At 40.6% G+C, this 23,132-nt stretch overlaps 1 protein-coding gene across 2 annotated transcripts in view; it reads left to right on the top strand.

The window, feature by feature from the left end:
* Window positions 1–23,132, top strand: part of CCNY (cyclin Y) — a 222,985-nt gene that overhangs the window by 123,533 nt on the left and 76,320 nt on the right. The window contains exon 1 of one of the 2 annotated variants that reach the window (XM_032395665.1): window positions 22,070–22,213. The exons of the other annotated variant lie outside the window; for it this stretch is intronic. The gene's annotated coding sequence lies outside the window, so the exon portion shown is untranslated. Of the gene's footprint in view, window positions 1–22,069; window positions 22,214–23,132 lie in introns of those variants that run through there. 2 annotated transcript variants of the gene reach the window in all.

Here is a 23,132-nt window from a genome sequence, read left to right as displayed (position 1 = left end):
GTGTCAGCGGCATTGGGCCTAGCAGTGCCAATCTCTTTCATAATTTTATTTCAACTTATTACTTTAGTGCAGTATTTATTTAATAAGACGCTGTCTTCCCCTTTGCCTTTAATAGTTCAAATAATAATGTGTGCCAGGATCCGGCTGCTACTTTGTTTATTAGTTTAATAATTTTCTCTGTGTTCCTACATGAATTAATGGAGATGGGGGCAAGTGAATTTGTAGAACTTGTCCTGTTGAGCGTCAGAGAAGAGATGGTAAATAACGATTATACATATTGGAGATGTAACTGTTTGCAATGATGTTGAAAACATCCTCCTATAACAGTTTGTACTTCATTCTCCATTTGTGGCTCAGAGTGGATTATTGGTTTATCCTATTATTTTTGTTCATCTCTGAGTATACCTTTAAGCTAAATGCTGCAGAAATGAGAAATGAAATATGAATTTCTTCCCTTTTATTCAGACATCAAAGTAGCTCTTTAGTTCATATCAGATCAGTAATGATATTGGTCTGGTCTGCCTTAAACCAGGCATAACCCTGCTTATCTTAGATTGAAACAATATTCCTATTCAGAGGTGAATAAATTTTAACTTTTACTTGTTTAATTTTTAATATTTGTCTTCCCATTTCATGGTGTGAAGTTCTTACTGACCCTTTCCTTTTCCATCTAAGCAATGCTAATATTTCTGCTATTTTAGAATAAATTTCTTTGTTCTTTGAGCTTGGAAATTTAATGGTAAAATTTCAGAAACTCTGTGGCATTGGTATACTTAAAAAGGAAAGTTTCTTATATCGTCCTCTCCATTTTGAATGTGCAATATGCCCATTAGAGAAAAATCGGAAAATACAGAAAAGTTAAAAGAAAGAAAAAGTTCCTATAGCTTGCCTTATACAGAGAACTGTGAATATTTATGTGCAATTTCTTCTAGTATTTTAAAAAGCTGGATTTGTTTAAAATAAAACCACTACCACCAAAACAACCAAACCCCCTCTCCCCCCGCATGTAACATATACATGTAGGGTAGAAACCCAGGAGTGGAATTAATGACTTAAAGTTGCAGAGGCAATCTACAAAATTGCTATTTGAGGAGGTACATGATACTAATATTTGAATTAGCATATACAATAGGGTAGAAACCCAGGAGTGGAATTAATGACTTAAAGTTGCAGAGGCAATCTACAGAATTGCTATTTGAGGAGGTACATGATACTAATATCTGAATTAACAAAAGCTACTTATTGGATGTCTAAATTGAGCAGCATTTGGTAGCTTATTTTGGATTCTTTTTAATTACTTTTTTCTCTCAAGTGACTAGACCCTTTAAAAGATTTTAATCAGTAGGTGAAAGAAAATCTGCTATATTTAAGGCTCTTTGCAGTTGGGCTTGCTCTCTTTCTAGTAATAACCATATTAGTGTTTTACTGATACATTTGTGGTTTTCCAGGTTTTTGATTGTGACCTATAGTAAGCAAATACGTTTTATCATCTGAATCTAAATCTATATTTTATATTCATAAACACACATGAAACAATATTTACCCTTATGCATTTTATATTTATTATGTTCTGAACTTTTCTATTCTACTTCATTTAAAAAAAATTTTTTTTTTTTTTATTTATGTATTTGACAGAGAGACACAGTGAGAGAGGGAACACAAGCAGGGGGAGTGGGAGAGGGAGAAGCAGGCTTCCTGACGAGCAGGGATCCCGATGTGGGGCCCGATCCCAGGACCCTGGGATCATGACCTGAGCCGAAGGCAGACGCTTAATGACTGAGCCATGCAGGCGCCCCTCTACTTCATTTTTTTAAAAGTATGATTCATGATCCTCTAAATTGATATTATATCCTCCCAAAGGGTCTAACGTGGATTTTGAAAAACATTGTATTATACTGTATAACAGATATGAATTCAGTGAAGCAGATGATTTTTTTTTTTCTTTCTGACTGCCTTGACTTTTTCTGTGTGTGGGTAGGAATCCTGGTAATATCTGAGACATAAGGATGTTAAGGATCTTGCCCAAGGGCAAGCTATTAGTGGCCAAACTGGGACATGAGCCAGCTCTGGGTGACTCCCAGGTCCATGGTCTTAGCACCATGCTTTATGGTCCAGCAATCTGGAGCCTTTACACCTTACAGCACAGAAGCCGTTCCAGCTTGTGTTGTGTAACCAAAGGAGGACCACGTGACGTCTGTAGGAAAGACTCGGCCAAGCTGGTTAAGTACAGGTTTACTGAAAAGCTGTTTATCTTGGACTGTGAACCCCACCCAAGAACTGTGGCACAACAAGCAGAAGTAAACCAGGGCATAGCACGACTCTTCATTCTGAAGTTTGCTCCTTGAAAAACTGGGCAAACCTGATCAAGAATGGTGGAGAGTTAGAATCAGAAAGCAAGCTTTTGGTCAGTGGAGGAAGATCTTCATAGCAGCCTGAAGGAACTATCCACTGAAAATGCAAGTCTGATCGCTTCTCTTGGTCCTTTACAACTGCAGTGGCTTCCCTTTGCCCTTTGCCTTTAACTGTCCATCAGGTGCTGAGCGAAGTGTATCTAGGGGAGGTGGTGTGTGCACAGTGCCTGGTCTCGTTTCTGAAATGTCTTTGTGTTCAGAGATGGAGTGCTCTCCCTGGCCATAACTTTCATTCTGGCTTTCTTGTTGAATAGTGCTCACCAAAATAATTCTGCTGGGATAGGAGTAGGCCAGTGAGCATTTTTTAGAGGAGGCTGGCAGTAACTTACAACAAAACCCTGAGTGCTTTAACATCTCAGAAGGATGATGTGGATGACCAGCTGGGAATGGCATAGGGAAAGGGACATTTTACCTAGATGTTTTCAGAAGGGTCTGAGGATACTGAAAACTTCCTCTGAATGAAATGTACCCTTCCACTGGATACAGTAACCATGGAAAGGTTAGATTTTAATGAACTCTCTTGGACGTTATAATTATGGAAGAAAATACCCTTCACCAAGTAAAGCCATCACTGAAATCAACGCTCATCGCTGTTAACATTTTTCTCTTCTTAAAGGGCAGTTCATGATATCACGTAAACAAATAAGATTTCCTGTTTCAACATAGTCCCATTGATTAACTGAAATTGAAAGATACAGAGTAGAAATATGTTGTTGATCTTGGATTTCTGGGAATGTTGAGAAAAATATTGCCTTAAAAATCAAACTTCATCAAACCTGGCAGATTGCAGTAGGAAAAAAATTGAATAAATATGGATGTTTCCCCTTCTTTTCTCTGACACAGGGAATCTATCAGAGGCTCCACTTCCGTCCGTCAAATATTTGGAAGAAAATGCTCTCCGTAGGGTTGCAGTTAACCGAACCCAGTGAGGCTTGGCGTGCCTGGGGTACCTCTGAATCTCAGCCCCTCCACTTACTGGCCTTTGAAGCTGGGGCAAGTGCAAAATGGGTCCTTGACATCTTGTGACCACCTGCCTAGCATGCCTAGGGTGCTGCAGGCATTGGTTGGCTTGGCTGCTTGTCCTCTCACTGAGTCATGAGAAGGAGCCGGGACTAGTCATGAGAAGGAGCCGGGACTAGTCATGAGAAGGAGCCATAGCTCTTAGCATATTTTATTGAACACAGTTCAAATAACAAACCAGGAAATGTGAGTGACCCTTTAAAGGCCCTGGTAAAATCTGGCTTTATTTTTCTTTTACAGTCATGCTGACTTAAAATAGCAGACTCTAGGTACATTATAGCCCAGTGTTTTTCCTCTCATATTTACCCCGTGTCTCAGTGTCTCAGGTTTTGCAGAAGAGTAACGATTGTTGTGTGCCCTGGTGTGTGTATAATTGCACTCACATGTGTTCAAGTGATAAAGTTGACTTCACCATTCACCAGGTAGTTACGGAGAGATAATTCACACATTCTCGTCCTCTCTGTGTCTGTTTCTCTTGGTGCACCCTGGATCAGAGCCTGATGTGGCAGCAATGCATGAGCACTCAAATGGAACAAAAAAAGAATTAGGACTGAGCTTCTATTGTGCTAGGCTAATTGCCTTACTATTGATTCAGCTTTAGAAATGAAATGGATTGTTTAAACATTTTTGTTTTTCCGATTGTTTTAATTCAGGTTTTATTAAACTGGGCAGCGGATCTTTGATACCAGGATTCTGAGACACATTTATTTGGATCTTCCAGTGTAGCTTTTCTGAATGCAAATCTTGTCCATCTGGCTGCCTGTTATCCATCCCTCTGAAGCTCAGCAGACTTGATTAAATTCAGAACAGCTCTGCCTTGGTAGTTGCATCTCAAATTTTATCATTAGTTATGCATCACATTTCCTTGTGTTTGAGGTGACCCTCTGAAGGCACAGTATTCCTCTTCTCTTTTCCTCAGTTGGAATGTTTGAAAGGCAGGTTGTAGTTACAGATTGAGGTAGGAAGTAAATTCTTTTTCTTCTTAAAATATAAGTAATACATTAGATCTGAAAGTGAGTAAAATACTGATAGGTGATTTTTTTTTCATTTGCAGACGTGATGAATTTGACTGCCAGGAATCCTAGAAGTGCCATAGAGTGACATATAGGGACTGAAAAAATAATCTTCAGATTCTTTGGGATATAAATGGCTGTAAAAAGGGGTTGAATTATTCTGCTTTCTCTGTCATCTGTTATATATATATACACACACATACATACATACATACATACATACATATATATGCCATCTGAATCGAGCAGTGAGCCAGTTCTTTACTCTCCCTCTCTGAAAATTCTCCTGGGGGGAGCACTTTAGTTTTCACATTTTAGTGTAGCTGTCCGACCAGGTTTTCTGACATGTTGGCTTCATTGTATTTGTCCTGAACTGTGTATTCTGTTTTTCCATTTTTGAAGTGATACTCGTTTATAATCTTATTTACTTATATACTTGGCTTATCTAGTTTCTTTATTACTTTCAGATAATCTCTGATTATATAGACATGGTTTTAGTTTTAAGAGTTTTCTCCATTTTCTAATTACTCGTAATTAGAATCTCTGGTTGTGACTACTACCCTGCTTCAGTCTGGTGTGTAATCAGTCTTCTCTTTCTCATCTCTTGGTATCCAGGAGCTCTTGGTGGTTTTGTCCACAGGTCTCCATTGCATATACTCCCTACCCATTCCTTCTTGCTGGACAGACAGAACTCAGCCCAGGGAGGCTGTGCCCCTTAGTGCCTTTAGTTTCTTCTGACAGATGATGTACCTTGCTAGAAATAAGTAGTAATTGGATTATAAAACAGATCTGTACTCATCTTTATATTGGATCCTGCACATTTCTTTTACTGTAGTCCAAATTCAAGCTTTATTTTTTAACTCTCTTCTAGGGAAATCATAAGTGCAAAAATAGAGTTGGATTCTCTCTAAAATTTTTTCACCTGTTATTTTTACTGTTTCATTTTTTTGTTCTTCTCCCCCCCCCCCCTTTTGGGTGGGGGTAGATAGAAAATAGGACATGACACATATATATGTGTGTGTATGTGTGTGTGTGTGTGTTCTTTGTTTAAAAAACAATTGGAAGCGGTACCTTCTCTACAAGGTAAAAGAAGTGTTTTGTGTTTTCCTATAGGGTAGTTTCTGTATGCTTGCCCTTGACTTCTGTAGAGGAAGTGGGCTTTTTGGGGGATGTCAGTGTGCTGAAGGACCCCAGCCAGCACATCTCAGAGTTGTTGATCCTGGTGGCTGTGTACCTATAACTGGTTACTTTGATGAAATTGCACTCTTTTCTCTCTTTTGAGGTTGAAAAGAATCAACTTTCTCCTGCTGTTCCAACTCATAAGGAGTCTATAAAAGATTTTGAATTGTGGATGTTAATTATGGAAGAGAAATTTTAATTAGATTACTCATTCATTCCTCCCTCATTCAGCAAATTTGTGGGATGCTTCCTCTTTATTGGCGCTCGAGGCATCAGTGATTATGATTGCACAGTGAACAGGACAGAAGGTCCCTTCCCTCAGATCCCTTCCCTCAGAGATTCCATTGTAGTGAGCAGGGAGGGGTGAAGGCAGATGACAAGGAAAGGACTATAATCTTACTTATCCTCCCTGTCTCTTGTCTCAGCTGTCTAGAATGCAGGAGACGTGTGGGGAGTGGGGCCAAAGCCTATGCTAAAGTCTGTGTGTTGAAATTTTTTAAACCAGCGCTCCCCAAGCCTGGCTGCATGTCTTTTCACAAAGGGTTTCCACTCTCAGGGAATCAGTGCCCTGGGTGTGAGGGGGTGCCACTGCCCTAGGCTCTCTCCCTAGGGGACCCCTCATGCTCTTTCTTTGCATTCAGTCCTAAACAAACAAAATAGCTTTCTTTCTCAGCCCTTAGTCAATTAAAAGCAGAAAATGGAGAGGCAAGAGTGCTGCTCCACACACAGGGAGGGAGGAGACAGAAAAGTCAAACGTGAGAAGCAGAAACTCCTTCAAACGCCTCATGACCTCAAGGCCGAGCCACATGTTTAGCACACACAGGCAAGTCCATCATATTTTGTAAAGAAATTTTATTCTGTTAAAATAAAATTTTGACTTAGAAGAGGGTAAAATTAGATGGAATTTGTTCATATGGGATTCCTCAGTTGACTAGAGGGATGCAAACACATTGTGAGGGAAAGCTGAGAGAAGTCTCCTAGAGCTAGAGCTCTTAGCAGAGAGAATCTTCTCCAAAGGTGTGAAGGAATGATGTGGATGGCATCTTCTGAGGCATTATGACACTGAGCAGGGCAGGTCCCCATTGTCTAGAGTTTATAGGAAGGCCTATGGTAGAAGATTCAATGTTTTGTTGGAGTGACTCCCAGTCTCATAGAGGGGCTGGGAGAATGGTGCTGTGCCCTTTCTGGCTCCTACCCAGCTCAACCCATCGTGACCTTATGACTTGCCTGGAGGCTGAGTTTGGGCAGGGAGTTACTATACCCATTACTTAATCAGACATGTACTGGGTGAGCACCTACTTGGGGCTCACACTGTATTGCAAATTGTGGTGGGGGATATTTCACACCAGGTCTAATAAGTGTAGTTAATTATCTCCCAGTTACTGGCTGATTAAAAGAAAGAATCACGTTCTGGCTGAGGTAAATACATTGGTACAGCGTAACACAACATCTGACAGCCTGGAAATGAAGACACAAAAGCTCTGAAGACTTCTGCCCCCGGTAGCTTTTGGTCCACTGTTGCATGCTTGTGGAGCAATAGGGGACATTAATATAGACTCTTTGAATGTCAGAGGTGGCTTCATGGGTCCGAGGTAGCATTTTGTTATGGAAAAGAATGACTTTTGTCTTTGGTCAGATCTCCCTACTCTTCCAGGCCTAGAATCTGCCCACTACTTATAGCTGTGTGAGCTTGGGGAATTTTCTTTAACTTCTCTCCACCTCATTAAAAAAAATTATGGTGAGGATAATTTTAGCAACCTTCAAGGTTATGGTGGGGAATTGGATTTCCAATAGGTGAAATGCCTAGGTACAGTGCCTGGAACATAGCATACACTGAGTATTAAGCTGTTATTATAAATATGATTTGAGCAAGTGGAAGAGAAAAAGGAGAATACCTGTAGCAGAAGCTCAGAGGAAATAATCAGCATGAAATGTTTGTGGAACATATTTATTTTATCTGCTCCATTACATAAAGTTTTCTGAAGTTTCATGAATATGACATCGAAGTAATATGACATGGTACAGTATTGTAAGACTCCTTACTCAGTTACTTCCTCATTTTAGCAGGTGAGGTTCAGTTGTTTTATTCATTATTTAATCATTTATTGAGCATACGTGATAGAGAAGGCTCTGTGCTAAGCACTGTATGGTGTATTAAGGTGAACAGGATATAGTATTTGTTATCATAGGAGCTTGTATGTGGAGGTTGGGCTCATACATCCAGGTATCATAAACTGCAGAAAGAGTATGAGGGGTGGGGAGCAGGATAGGGCTGACTATGGACTGAGCCAGACTGAAACACTGACTCAGGACAGGGACACCTCCCAGAGCCCTCTGGTGGCCTGGCTTGATGGCCTCCTAGTTATGGAAACAAAGGGAAAAGATCTGAAGGATGACACTTTTTACACCCTGTGCTTGAGGTTTGGTTGATGGTTGACAGTCAAGATGCACTTTCTTTAGGACCATCCCCCAGCATCTTGGAGATCCTTTAGGGGTGCCTTGGAGCAGTTAATGAGAATTTGATCCAAAGATCTGTTGCTGCCCTCTTTCTTGTGTTGTATATTCTTTGTGGCAAGTATGGGCTTTCAATGGTTTTGTGTTTGAAAGTAGAAAAAATGTATGATTTATTACTTGGATAGCTCAACATTAGTAACTTTATTTGCCCCTGATGTTATTCAATGTAGCCTACTCCTAAAATGCATAAATAAATTTTGTTGTGGACTGAATTTTCTTATGCTTTTATGTGTTTATCCCCAGCACACCCCACTCCCCTACACACTCTCACCTTACACACATGTAAGTTGCTTCCCAGTGTCCCCCCAGACTTAAGGTATTTGCTTGAATGGTGGCCAGACTCTGAGGAATAGAGAAATGGAGTTTGATTCTAACTCTAAAAATCAAGTCTTCATAGGTTGGCCATAAGCCTGCAAAAGTAGATTAGATAGGAATTTTTATGATGGTTTATTAGTATTACCATAAAGTAAAACTGCTATTTTTACTAAAATAACAATCTCACACTTTTATATCCAAAGAAACGGTGTTTTTCCAATTGGTCATGTCAGGTGGAACTTTTTTGTATGCCTCTTTTGGAACAGCATTTGTGCTGCTGTGCCAACCACAGAAGGGTCTTGGTCTTGTGACTGGATAGTTTTCTTCTCTGCCCCTCTCCCATAGTTTTACTGCTTAAGATCTCATTTAGCTTCTCTTCATCCCTGCCCTTGCTCCCTTGCTGTTGTTTTTCCATTTCAATCTGAGAGGCTCCTCAAGAAGGGGCTTTGTAAAAATGCCCCAAAACCATGAGATGCTGAAACTGGGAACGAAGGTGAGCCTCATTTTGAACCTAATAGGAAGCAGATTAGCTTTCAGAAATAAAGAGGGTAAGGTCCCTTTCTGCCATAACTTTTATATTGCATGCTGCATTTGGCATACTCCTATCAGCTGCTCGCTATGGCAGCTTCTCAGGGTGTGTAGGTGGGGGTTCTTTTGGAATAGAGGGGCGGTGATGGATTGAAAAGTCGCCCCCCAGCCCAGGTCAGAAGCACCACCCATTCCCCCCCCTACATGAGCAGCTTGCAAGTCAGGAGCCGCCTGTGTCCCAGATGGCATTGTGTGCTTTTGTTAGGAGCGGCCCTTTTTACCACCAGGTGTTGTTCACGGCTTTGCCATAGGGAAGGCAAAAGAAGAGGAGAAGTGGTATTTTTGGCATTCCTTAGAATTGTTTTGTGTATCAGCAATATTATGCCTTGATTAGGGGTATTTGGGGAAATGGATACAAAAAAGCTACCTCTGTTGGTAGGTAGGGTGTGGGGATTTCTGTACCTTGAATGCACAGTTTGTTTTTCAGCAGATAGAGGTTCCTGATCTTCATGGCTTCTGAGTGACTTCTTTCACTAGAGGAATTCAAGCTAGGGTTTTGCATTATGAAATCTTACAGAAGGAAGAACCAGTGATTTTTCGGTGATAGTATTCTAAAGAGACATGAGCTAGTGGAGGGTAATGAATAATGAAACCCTGGCATCATCCAGTTTAGGAAGGAAGCAGAATCAAGGAAACTAAGAGATTACAATTTGAAACACATGACATCATTTACAAGATCTTGGGAAGTATGTCAAACAGAACTTTTAAAAAGATTTATTAAAATAGTTAAAAAAAAACAGATTAAATTTGGCAGTACATCCTTGGAGAGAAAAGAAAAGGCAAAAAAAAAAAAAAACCCTCCTTCAGGACTTTATGCATATAAGCAAATGATAAACATTTTCACAGCTTAAAATTTCTACCATCATTTGCTCTAAAATAAGCAGTGTAAGCCTGATTTGGGAAGTAAATTCATGCTATTGACCTCTTCCGCAATCATCGACAAAGAAACTAGATCATGGAAGGTCAGGAGTTACACACTGGCCATCACTGAAGGCTTTAGAGTAACTAGTGGGCAGAGGAGGCTCAGGAAACTGCTGCCTAGGCTGGTTGTGCCTCCATTATGCTGGATGGTAACAGCTTATCTTGTTTAGACCGGAGGAAATGGTGTTGGAAAATGGGGAAAATGAGCAGTTAAAGGCATTTAGCGTGGCTCTTAGTGTTTGGGGTTTAACTGGGTTAATAGACTGTTGTTTTCCCACAGGTAGGGTAAACCCAGCAGCACATCCACCCCTGTGGGTCTTCCCTGCTCCCTCCCTCCTCTGTGCCTAATCTCTGTGCAGGATCCCGTTACCAAATGCATTGGGTCCCTCTGTAATATCTTCAAGTCCATCCACTTCTCTTAACCACCTTCCTTCCCACCTGAATTATGGCCACAGCCTCCTTCCTAATATCCTGTCCTGTGGTCTTGCTTCCTTTGTTTCATTTTTTCCCTGCTGTGCAGCCATGGTGATTATTCTTGAGTATTTGATCATGTCACATCACTCCTTCAGTAGCTTCCTGGTGCCCTTGCAGTAAAATCCTAACTCTTCAAGAACTCTTTCTCACCACTTCCTCCTTACACTCATACATATTTTAAGTGTGTCTTAAAGGCTCTGTATGTGCTTTAAAAAAAACCCCCACAAAACTTTGTGTCTTTGATACACTAGTTCTTCTGCATTTAGTACCCTTACTCTTATCCCATTTAGGCTAACTAACCTGTTGTTGGAAGCCTCAGCTCTCTCCTTGCTTCTCCCAGAGCACTGGCCCCTAGCAAAACACTTACTACTGCTGGCTGATTTGTCTGCTTCACTCCATCCCTAGCCTTTACACTCTAGTGGGCCACAGGGGCATTCACCAATGTATTTCTTGCACACAGTGCCTACATCAAATTGATTCTCAATGAACAGTTGTTGATTGTTGAGTTAAGTAATGATAAGGGAGTTAAATGTCTCTTTCCTGGCTTTCTGGGTGTCATTTTGGACATTTTTTGGTTGTCTACAGTAGCAGATTTCATCAGTATTGCCCATATGTAAAAGACTAGTTATTTGCCTGGTATTAAAATATCAGTGATCCAAGTGGTGTTTTTCCAGTTTCAGTGATAGTGCTAATTCATGCCTCTCAGGAGAGGCTCGTTGCTAGGAGATTCTTTCTCTGAATTAATCTACATTTGAGTTAATGGTTGGTCCTTGCAGATTTTTATTTTTCTTTTCTTTCCTTCAGTTGTTGAGAAGAGATACTTCACTTGATCATCATTTTATGTTATTTACATCATTCAGTTAATTATTGTTGAGCATTTGGACTTTGTACACATGGTCCTTATCCTAAGATGGTACTGATTCCACGGGGCCCCCATGTGGGCCCATGAATCCCACCAGCTTTAACCTGCATTGCCTCTGATCACAAAGAAGCTGTCAGAGTTACCATCATCTGTATTTTATTGAGACTCGGAGAAGTAGCATGGCTAAGTGGCTAAGCAGAAATCAGAATTTAGTCTTTTAGCTTTCAGTTGCACGTTTTTTTAGTATCTTGTTTGTCTGCTGGACTTTAAACACTGCAGTATATGCTTAATAATTTGATGCCAGGACAAACTAAGCATTGTTCAATTAATTTATCTGATGCATGATTTTTCTGTTCTCCTTTTTTTGAATTTAAACTTGTCCCTTCACCTTCAAATTTTTTTCCAATGGATATCTTTCTAAACACAGCTACCAGCAGCCAGATTTGTATTTTTGAACACTGCAAGTGGCTTGTCCCTCTTTGTTCACAGCAAAAGTGCAGCTTCTTGTTCTGGCATTCATGGTCTTCTGCAGTTTGGCCTGAATCCACCGTTCTTGCTTTTCTTTCCTTTGGCTTTTCTTTCTGAACTCTCTAGGCTTGCCATGTATGTCTCCTGGCTATCCCCTGAAAGGTTTTTTTCTCTCCACCATGTGCCTTGGCCCATCCTCTTCCTTCTGGCTGGTATGCACCCCCGTCTGAGCAGCCTTCTCCAAATAAAAATCGGTCCGGTCCACTGGAATCTCATCTGTTCTAGGAAGTCATCTCTCTTCTACCAGGAACACTTCCCATCAGTGTCACTCATGGGATCCTTTCTGCATTCTGAATTGCTTAAGGATTTGTGGAAATAAGTATGTGTGTATATGTGCCAGAGGATAGAACCTCCTTGATAGAGGGTACTATTCTGGAATATCTTTGTATTAATACATGTGTCTGGTTCAGTACCTTGGTGGCATATAGAAGATACCTGAATTCATTCACTGACCTTCATACAGCCAGTACATATTTGGGGGATCATGCATTCAAACCAACAGTTATGGAGATAGAAGAAAATTGCTAGAACACAGACATGTAACAAGATTGGTTAGAGTGGAGAAGGACAATTACGCAAGCCTAGATGAGTCAGGAGGTCTTCCAGGGACCTCAAGTCCTGGCCGGATTTGAGGTGGGAGCAGGAATGGGCAGATGGGCTGACCTAGAGAGGGTTGTTCCTGGCAGAAGGGAAGCTCTGGTCAAGCCCATGAAAAACAAAGGATATGAGGTGTGTGTGGGGGGAAGACAAAGGTTAAGGGTATAAGGCAAAGAGCAGTGGGAAACCAGGCCAGCCAGTTGTATGGGGCTGGCCAGGTGTACAAAGGAGTGATGACTGAACATGTAAGCCAGTGAGAGCTTATTCCTATTTTCTAAGTGGATGATTGTATGCAAATAACAACAGTACTGTGGGTATAACAAAATATTCTTGGATCTGGTAACTTGTACCTTACACTTCCACTAGATCTAATATGGAAGTGAGCATGCAGTAGCACTGTTCTTACTGCTCTTACTACCCGCCCCCCACCACTCCCTCTGTAATGATGTTCATAACCTTTTGTATGTTCTTCCTTGCCTGACCTCTAGTGGACGTAGTAGTAATCAGCAGAATGCTCAAAGGAGAGTAATGTTGGGATGAAGCAAGTATCCCGGAAAAGCCACTGCCTCAATTTTAGTTTCAAAGTGGAAGAGATTAGTTTGTAATATGAACTGTGACCAGACAGAGTGATAATCTTTGAACTTTCTAATGCTTGGATTGATAATTCTCTGGGCAGGAACATTGTCTGATGTTTAGTGCTATATCCCCAGCTCAGCATGTAGCAAGAGGTCTGACACAGGGTAGGTGTGATGCCAAATAAGGATGTATGTGCATGTGAGTAATTGTATGTGTTTATGAGAGAGTGTGTATGTGTGTGTGTGTGCAGAATATCTATTCATATACAGATATATTTATTTTAGCTTTTTTTATAAAATGTTATAATTTTCTGTATAAGATCTTGCAATCTTTTGTTAAATTTAATCATAGTTTTTGTAACAGTAAATTGAGCCTTTTTAATATTATCTTTATCACGTTTGTTGTTTATTGCTCTAGGCCAGTGTTTCTCAGTGAATGCCCTATTGGCATTGTGCGGCATAGTTCCTCATTGTGTGGGACTGTGGTAACAGATGAGTAGCAGCTGCTTATCATTGTGACAGCCAAAATTGTCCCCATACATATCTAAACACCCTAGGGTAAGGGAGATGGTGCTGCTCCTTTAGTTGAGCACTATTACTAAGGTAAATGAATGAAAATAATTTCTGTATCTTAATTTGTATTTAATGCCAGTAGATTTGTAAAGCCCCTTGTATTCAAGTAGAAGGTTGTATGCAGATAACAACAGTTACGTTTCTTTCCAATCCAGTAAATTCTCTTTATGTTGTTTTTTTCTTGTCCATCCCATATAATGTTGAATTGAAGGTAGCTGGATCACAGCCTCATTCCTGACCTAAGGAGAATGCACCTGATGTTTCACCATTAAGTATGAGGATTGCTGTAGATTTTGGACAGATAGCCTTTATTAAGATACCTTTTATCAGATTAAAGGGATTTGCTAAGAGTCTTTTTTATCCTGAATGGTTATGGAGTGCAGAACCACTATTAGTTGGGCTTTTTCATCCTATACATAGTTAATTCTTTCTCTGTGCTTCATTCTAAGTGATTTCCTCAGGTATGTTTTTCAGGGCACCAATCCTGTGTTCAGATGAGTCTAATCTGCCATTTAACCCATCCATTCAGTTTCAGATTTCAATGACTGTGTTTTAAATTTCTGGAATGTACATGTGTTTACATGTATATGTATACATACATGTATATATATATATGAACATATATATGGGCATGGGCTTTTTTCCAAAATGCTCTTTTTTCCCTATGTTTTTATTTCTTTATGTGTTTAGTTAGCATGTACAATTCTGCACATATTTATTTTATGGTCTCTATCCAGTTGTTCTCTTATCCCAAGTTTTTGCTAGCCTAATCTTGCTGTTTGTTGTGTCTTCTGACTCTTGCTTATAATGGATTGTTTCCTCCCATTTTGGATGATGAGCCTATCTTTAGAGGACATAATATGGTGGAGCCCTGGGAGGCAGGCTTCTTCAGAGCAGCTTGCAGCTTACAATTAATTCTGTCAGGTATCCAGGGACATCACTGACATGCGACCAGTTTGGTATAAACGTGTCTAGGGATTTCCTGAACTACACGTGTAGTGGAGAACTCCAAAACCACATTAGAGATACAGACACATCAATGGTTACCAGTTACTGAGGGATTGGGAGCCTTTTCCTCTCTTGGCCCAGCCTCCTTTTTCATCTAGGTTCATGACCCCCCCCCCCCCTTTTTTTAATTTCCAGTTTAGTTTTTGTTGAGATCATAGCCCACATATGTAAAAGCATCAGTTCCAACTTCTGTCCGCTCTGCGGGCATATATCCTGCCCTTTAGGACATTAAAATAAGGTGACTTCCAAACCAAACACTTTCAAATAAAAGGAGGTTAGATTAGTAATTAGGCCAGGATGATGATAGGTGAGACCTAAGACCCAGGTCACAGGGCTGGATAGCCCATCCCTGCTGGAAGACCTCAGTTCTCTCTCTGGTCAGGGCCTCAGGTCATTTCCCTTAATTTCTCGACACACTCTCTTGTAGGCATTTAAAAGGGTGTCTTATATTTTATCTCACATTCCTAAGTGCTTATAGTGTGAGAGCTTTTAGTTTATCTGGTTTGCTGTATTGGCGGAATAATCTGTCTTTAATCTTAACATAGGATATTTCTCTGTCTCCTTTGGTTCATCTTAAGATAGAATAACAGTGGAGAGAGACTGGAAAGGGGGGCTAGGGAGGGAGGGAAGGAGTGGGGGAAAGAGGAAAAGAGTGAGTGGGAGAGAGACTGACAGGGGAAAGAGGTAGAGAGGTGGATAGATTGGTTGATGGAGAGAAAGAGAGCACACGAATGAGAGTCAGACATGTGTGTGCAGAGAGTTGCACACAGACACGTACATGCAGGCACAGACTTGGACCTGGAGACCCAGGACATGGGGTGTGTGGACCCAGAGATATGTGCTCACAAAGCCACACAGGTGGGCCACCCTAGGGGATGCAGGCAGCTGAAAGTAGAGAGTGAAAACAGAAAATAACCCAATCTAAGTGTGTTAGAATAATTGTAAGAATAAACTCAAAATCAGTGGGAGTAGAAAAGATGGCTTTAGAATTAAGTGGAATTTTGGTACCGGAAGTTTCCTGCCACAGCAACAGTGGTTATTGTAAGTGGGGATGTAGGGTGCTGGGATCGGGCTTGCCTGGTGGCAACTAATAGAGCAAACCAGTGGGGGGTCAGGCTCTTGATTTTGGTCTCATTGGCACTAATAAACGGAGATAATCACTGATGTTTAGGCAGTGGGACAGTAGTAATTAAAAAAAAAGTAAACCAATCTGATTTTGAACTGACTTTGTTGATTTCATCATTCCCTTAAAGATCATAGCCAGATTTAGAAATGTGTCTTCCTAAAGTTGAAATTAAAAGTTTGAGATCTTGATCATGTCAAATATTTATCTAAAGACAGGAAACAGTGATCAACTGAGGCTGGCATTGCAGAGAAAAGAGGTAGAAGTTGGAAAGTTTCTGTTTTGTGCAGATTGTCTTTTGTGTCTCCTCTTCTATCTGTATTAGACCCAGTACATTTTAGGCCTTGAAGCACTTTTCAGTCTTCCTGTTTCTCCTAGCTTTCCAGACCATCAGTGATAGATAATGACTCCTGCTTATCCTGGGCATGATTTTATTACATGAATCCACACTGGTGCTGGTTTAAAAGCCAAGATGAGCAATTGTGGATTTCTGATACTGCGACATCTGTGGAAAGAACAGAAGAAAATTAGGTTACCTGGTATAGGAGAATACTGCTGAATTAAACTGGTTGGCAAGCACGCTGCTTGACTTTTTTCAGTTTTGAATAAAGGGATCCCTTCATAACCTGTACTCAGCTGAAATGGACTCAAAGCAGTGTGACTGAATATCTCTGTTATCACCTGAAAGTGTGGCAGTAGACTCTTAGAATGTCTGTTCTGTTAATATTTTAATTTGACTGTATGTCTTAATAAATGTCATCTTGATAAAGAAGCAGTTAGTAGTTCAAAACTCTGGTTCCCAAGATTTGAAGTCAACTCTAGGGATTCCATAACATTTCTTAAAACTGCCTTTTCTCTCTAAAGAATCACTCCCTCAGAGGCTAGTTCATCTTGTCATTATGGATCATCTTGTCCTTTTTAGTAAGAGGTAGGAGAATCTGTATTAGGAGTGTGAAACACTGAAGTTTTAAACCTCAATCTCCAACCAGGACTCCCTAGAGAACAGATACTGTATAATGATGGTTTAGCATCATTTTTAGTGTCTTTAACATACATATTTGGAAAATTTTGTTTTTGTGTCTTTAGCACTGAGCTAGATGCTATGGAGTAATGTTTTTTAATACCCTAAAATTTTAATGGCCATTCTTTGTGGGGTACCTATTGTTTAACAGGTATCATGCTTATTGCTTTATATGAATAACTTGTAATCTTCATGGCAATCATCTAAATTGGGAGTTATTTGCTCACTTTGTAGATGAGGAAAGTGAAACCCGGAATAGTATGGCAATTTGCCCAAGGCCATAGAGTTAGCAGAGATGTATTCAAATCTAGATCTTTTACTTTATAAAAGGTGTTTTTTCTACTCCACCATTTGAGCCTCTCTTTGGGGAATGAATGATTCCTAGAACTCCAGGATAGTTGCCTTTCAGCTTTCTTAATGTGGGTTATAGAATTTATAGTGTTCTTTTTTTAAAATTTTATTTATTTATTTGTCAGAGAGAGAGCACAAGCAGGGGAAGCAGCAGGCAGAGGGAGAAGCAGGCTTCCCGCGGAGCAAGGAGCCCGATGTGGGGCTCGATCCCAAGACCCTGGGATCATGACCTGAGCGGAAGCCAGACGCTTAACCAACTGAACCACCCAGGTGTCCCGAATTTATAGTGTTCTTGATGGGTTTTTTATTTTTGTTTTTTCCACTGGTACTTCACACCTTAAAATTAGAAGGATACTCTGTTAGAGCAGGAACTTGATCTATTTTATTCCCTTCTGTATCTTGTATCCTAAATATGTGGAACTCAACAGTACCTGAGTTCTACTTATAAGATGCTTATTGATTGATGTTGAGTTAATGAGTGAAAACCATGGCAGGTTGGGCTGACCTTGACAAATACCCACAGCATTCGTACTCATGGTATCTAATTAAATGCTAATTTACCCTGTCACAGTGTAATTATTAAGGCAAATAAATATGTGATAGAAGTAACATGTGATTCATTTTTAAGTCATCCAAATACAAGTTTTGTCTCACTATTAATTTACTCCAGCCCTTTGAAAATCAAGAGTGCATTATCATGTCCAGGAGATAGTTCATGTAGGTAATGGGAAAGGTAAAGACACAGACATGGTTACCACCCCAAAGTAGTCTTCTGTTATCAACAGGACTGAACGCACATAGTATAGACTCAATGCATGTTTGTTCACTTAATTGAATTGAACAGCCTTGCCGGGGGAAGAAAAGGCAGTATAAATTTTTGACTCTTAGAGTCCAGTGCTTTGTTTAAGCTCTTTCATTTTAAGCACACTATTCTCTATCTTGTAGGATTTGGTTAGATACTCTCTTCTTCATTATTTACTACTGGTCCTATATTCTGATGGGGTCATGTACTTCATCTTGTTTCGCTGACTAAATTATAAGTTCTTGTAGGATAAACTGCATCTCATCCTTCTCTGTGCCCCTTCCAGAGATTGCCAAGTGCTGACCTTCCTTGCTGCAGAGCTATTGGCCCCTATGTGGTATCACTAGCCAGCTCATCTCTGTGGGTCTTTTCTTGGGGATGGAAATATTGCAGTGGGGTTTTATTCTGTCAGTAAGGATGGTGTTGTATTCACTAAAATTATACTGAAATGACACCCAGCCAAGTAAATATTTAAATTTTGTAAGTTATTACTAATTCTGGATAAGTTGGCACATTAGGTACCTCAAGAGCTTGATGGGGCTGTGTGTGCTCTGGGAAGGTGGGTGGGTCTGAGGGCAAAGCTAGGGCTGTGTGAGTTTCCAAGAGGGGGCTAGGGGAGGGTGAGGAGTATTTGACATGGTGGCGAATTAGTGGAGGATTATGTGAACAATTAGTGTTTAAATTATGACTTTAAAATAGGTAGTATACTGTCAGAACTGACTTCACAATGGTTAGCATTCTTTAGCAGTGAGGTTTATTTCATCTATAATCTCTGATTTTAAGCTTATTATTTCATGACTTTCTTCCTTTTAATTCTTGCCATTCAGAAACATCATTGGCTCATTAAGTAAAGCTTCTGACTCTTGATTTTGGCTCAGGTCATGATCTCAGCATTGTGAGATGGAGCCCCTTGTGGGTCTTCGCGCTCAACAGGGAGTCTGCTTGAGATTCTTTCTCTCTCTCCCCTTGTTCGAGAGCTCTCTCTCTCTTTCTCAAAATAAATAAATAAATCTTTAAAAAGAAAGAAAGAAACATCACTGAGCCGAACTGAAATCACGACACTCTTCCAAATGTGTTCCAACTCATTGTTCACATTTGGGTTATCATTTTTCCTGACTTTCTGCAGTGTGGGGATTTTTTTCTTTGTGGCTAAAGTAGCAATTTTGTCACTCTTGACTTTTCAGAGTGTAAGTTTGAATGATATGGCAGGTTTATTTTACTTAGCTTGTGAGAACGCTGCCTTTTCCCATTTTTTGTTCCCTGAAAAGTTGGCGTTCCCTTGCCAAAGCACATACTGCAATTGCCATATTTCTCTTCAAGATCTGGGGCTGCTCTTTAAACTTGTATGTAGGAAACACCTGGCAGTTCCTTGTACCTTTGTATTCTGCCATTGTGCATATGTAAATCAGTGCTAAGTAAACTGGGTGCTGTGGTTGGCCCACCTTCACATGAATAGTTAAGAGAAATCTGGCCTTCAGACTTGTGCTATGCAAAGTTAGCCCATTGACCTACACCTGGCAAAGGTTTTATTACTTTCCACGCTATGGTTATGGAATATGGATGGATCTGGGTTAAGATTGGAGAAAATACAAACCAGCATGTTGTTAAATGCTTTTTTCTGAGGAATGTCCTGGCAGCTCATGAAAGTGTTGAGCTCTCATGTGTTAACATCTGGGCATGCTTGCAGATAAAAACTAGTTGATGATTTCTGTTTTCCTCAGCAGTACTACATGTACTCTTAAGTCCAGAAGCAGAGATATCCTTGATTTTTCTTTGTGTAGAAATTTCCTGGTTATCTCCTTCAGGATCTAGATCCAAAAATTTAAATTCCAGGGAGAACTTAGGAAAGATTGTGTGAACACAGCTTTAGGGGCTGCTGGATTTTCCTCTGTGCTGGCTTTTGCCTCCTTCCACTTTCAGACTCCAGTCCTTCTAGGGCAGTCAGGATCTGAGGCAAGGTCTGGGCCTAGTAGGGGTAATAGGAAAAACTCTGGACTCTAAATTGCAGCTGGAGACCAGAGTTCTGGTTCAAGTTCTGTTATCACACAGCTTAGACCCTTAACCTCTGTCAGCCTCACTTGCCTTATCTGCGAGTATCACGTCAAACGCTCATCTTGAAGACTCTTCTGAACTCTTCATGACTTGTTCTGTGTCACTGAACTGGGTGGACATGATAACTGGCCTGTCACTCATGCAGGAAACCACCTCTGCCGTAAGTGAGTGTTATATTCAGACCCAGAATTATGACTTGAACATAAAGGAAACAGGATAATCTCTTCCTGTGTCACACTTAGTAGGGACAGCGTGAAACATGACTCCTTCTCCTGGGTTCCGCACTGAAGAACAAGCCGTTATCCTCCCCTGTGGCCCTGCTCTGGTTAGACAAGGAAGTGTGCGGTGTGGGGTGGCTGCCGGCAGGACGGAGGCGCCTCCACTGCGGGTCCCTCGTCCCTCACAGCGCATTGTCTTTCATCACGAGTTCCTCCAGCCCGTGGCCAGTGCTGGTGGGGAGACTCAGCTTGGTGGCTTTGTGCAAGTCTTCCCTGACTCGTGGGAAGGAGATGCCACAGCCACAGCCAAGAGAGCCCAGGGCATCTCCTGGGAACACCTGCGTGTGCTGGAGAAATAATGTCCAGCCACCTAGAGGATAATGAAGGCTTAAATCATTTTTCACAAGTTGTTTTAAAACATTAGTGTTTGAAATTACAAAACTTAAACAGATGAAAATATGCTCAATGCAGGAAATGTAGAAAACATGGAAAAGAAGAAAATTGTCTCCCTTGCATTATTCAAAGGTAACCAAATATTAGTGTATATTCTCTTAATATGTATACTATGCCTATGCTTATCCGCCCCCCCCAAATGATACCATGCTGCTTTCTTCACCTAATGACATACGGTACTACTATTTCCATGTGAATAAAATATCCTTCACATTTTTTTTTAAATTATGAAATACTCTTTTTATTGAAGTATAGTTGACATATGATGTTACATTAGTTTCAGGTGTACAGTGTAGTGATTCGACAAGTCGACATTCTGCTGTGCTCCCCATGAGTAGTGTAGTTCACATGATGTTTTATGGTGGCAAAGCATTCTACCATCTAGGCACACTGTTATCTACTATAACAAATGCCCTATTATTGGCAGGCCTCTCAGAATCTGTGAACGTCTCCATTCTTAGCCATTTCTAGGGTTTGTGATCATCATGGCATAGAATCCTTATCTCTGGGGATTGGCCTCCAGGACATTCTTAAATTTAAAAGCAGCAGGATCTCAATTCCCTGAGAAATGGCAGTCTTGTGTTATTTCGGCTCCACTGTTGGCTTGAAACAGAAAAACTACATTTCTTGCTTGTGGTGTTTGACATTTTAATAATAAAGTCAGTCTTCAAGAAAACTGGTCTGCATAGGGTGGCCTGCCTATGTATTTTTCAAATGTCTGGATTAAAATCTGTCACTAGACAGTCTTCCGCCCCCCCCCCCCGCAATGAAACCCCCCAAAACTGGTCTGGTAAATGAGTTAGAGATAGATATAAGGGAACAAACCAAGAAATTGCAGTGCTGACACTGTCCCAGGCTAGGGGATTGAGTTTTTGTTATTGCTCTACCACCAGCATGGGACACTGCAGGCACCTTGTTTTTCAGTCAATACTTCTATGGGGACCGTAAGTTAAGATTTTGGAAGTTAACAGCATCCATCATGGTTGGGGTTACTTATATGCCCTCAGTTTTCAAAATATGCTGGAGTTCTCAAAAAAATAATTGAGTAGCACATTTGTTGTTTGACCTTTTTATTTTATTAATTTTTTAAAGATTTTATTTATTTGAGAGGCAGAGAGAGAGAGAGCGAGCAAGTGAGAGCACAAGAGCAGGGAGAGGGAGAAGCAGGCTCCCCGCTGAGCAGGGAGCCCGATACGGGGCTCCATCCCAGGACCCTGGGATCATGACCTAAGCCAAAGACAGACGCTTAACCGACTGAGCCACCCAGGTACCCCTGACCTTTTTATAACAAAATCCTACTTGAGCAGGAAACCCCCTAATAAAGACTCATTTTCACCAGAATTCTGGCCAAATTTTATCTAGTTCAAATTGAAGCAAGTCTGAAAAAGTGTCTTTTTTGGCTTTCTCCTTTCATAGCCTTTAGCTATGAAACTGCTACACTGTATATATAATTTTAATAGTTGTCACAGAAGAAGGACCAGATAATTGAAATAGCACTTAAGATTCAGTAATGCATTTTTTTAATCAGGCACCTGGTGTGAGGTCGGGAACTATATAGTCCAGTAAGCCATTGGCTGATGTAGGGAAGATTGCCTCACTTCAGAGGTTTGCTGAGGTGAGTCTCTGTGGGTAAGTGGTTAGGTGTTGCTTCTCCTGTGTGTATGACCATCTTTTTTTTCTTTTATTTTTGACTTGATTAGCTATAAAAGCTAAGGATAAATACCATCTATTTTTATTGGTTTTGAGTAGGTTTCTTTGCAAATTTATTGAAATAATTGAACTCAAAATAGTTTTCATTCTGACGCTGGAAGCTGATTTGAAGACCATTCTGACTTTCTAGTAATTCTGGTTTTCTCTCTTCCCTCCCCTAACTTAAATCTTTTGTTTTGCTTAACTATTTTTTCCCTTTAGAATAATTTTTTTTTAAATTGGAAAAACTCTTCTATGATGAGGTTCTAAATTGTTTGTACTTTACTGACAAGCCTCTAGCTCTTGGAGATTGTTCTGAAGCAGGGATTACAAAACCAAATACCCATAGGGGTGGGAAGGTCTGAGAGTGAGGAGCAGTACCTGGTGAGTGTCAGGGAGGTGAGAGGGTTGACCGCTGGGGACTGGAATCTTAGGTCCCACCTGGAGGGGTCAGCAGCTGCTGCATTCAGCCCATTGTGACCATTGGGGTGGGACCCCAGTGTTGCCAAATGATCAGATTTCTCAAAAGAAGCTGGAAATACAGATTTTTTTCTTTGTGGTATTTGTTTGAAATATAAAAATCATTATATGTTGGCTCAAACTTTAAAAAAATGTATAGATCAAACAAAACATATCCATGGCCCCAGATCATGCCCACAGTTGGCCAGTCAGTGGCCTTTGCTCTGAAGGATGAGTTGTGCCTTTTTAGAAAGTAAGAGTCTTAAGCAGTTTGTGGATGCTGATTTGGCCGAGATGGTCTATCTTAATCACCTTTAACAAGGAAATACCGCTTAAATAATGGTAGATTTTAGATGAGTCCGTTGTAGCACCTAACTCCCCTTAAT

The sequence above is a fragment of the Phoca vitulina genome, unplaced genomic scaffold, assembly GCF_004348235.1.
Source record: "Phoca vitulina isolate PV1807 unplaced genomic scaffold, GSC_HSeal_1.0 scaffold86, whole genome shotgun sequence".
NCBI classification, from domain to species: Eukaryota; Metazoa; Chordata; class Mammalia; order Carnivora; family Phocidae; genus Phoca; species Phoca vitulina.
The sequence above is the reverse complement of the archived record's forward strand: the minus strand, read 5'-3'. Positions and strand labels throughout refer to the sequence as shown.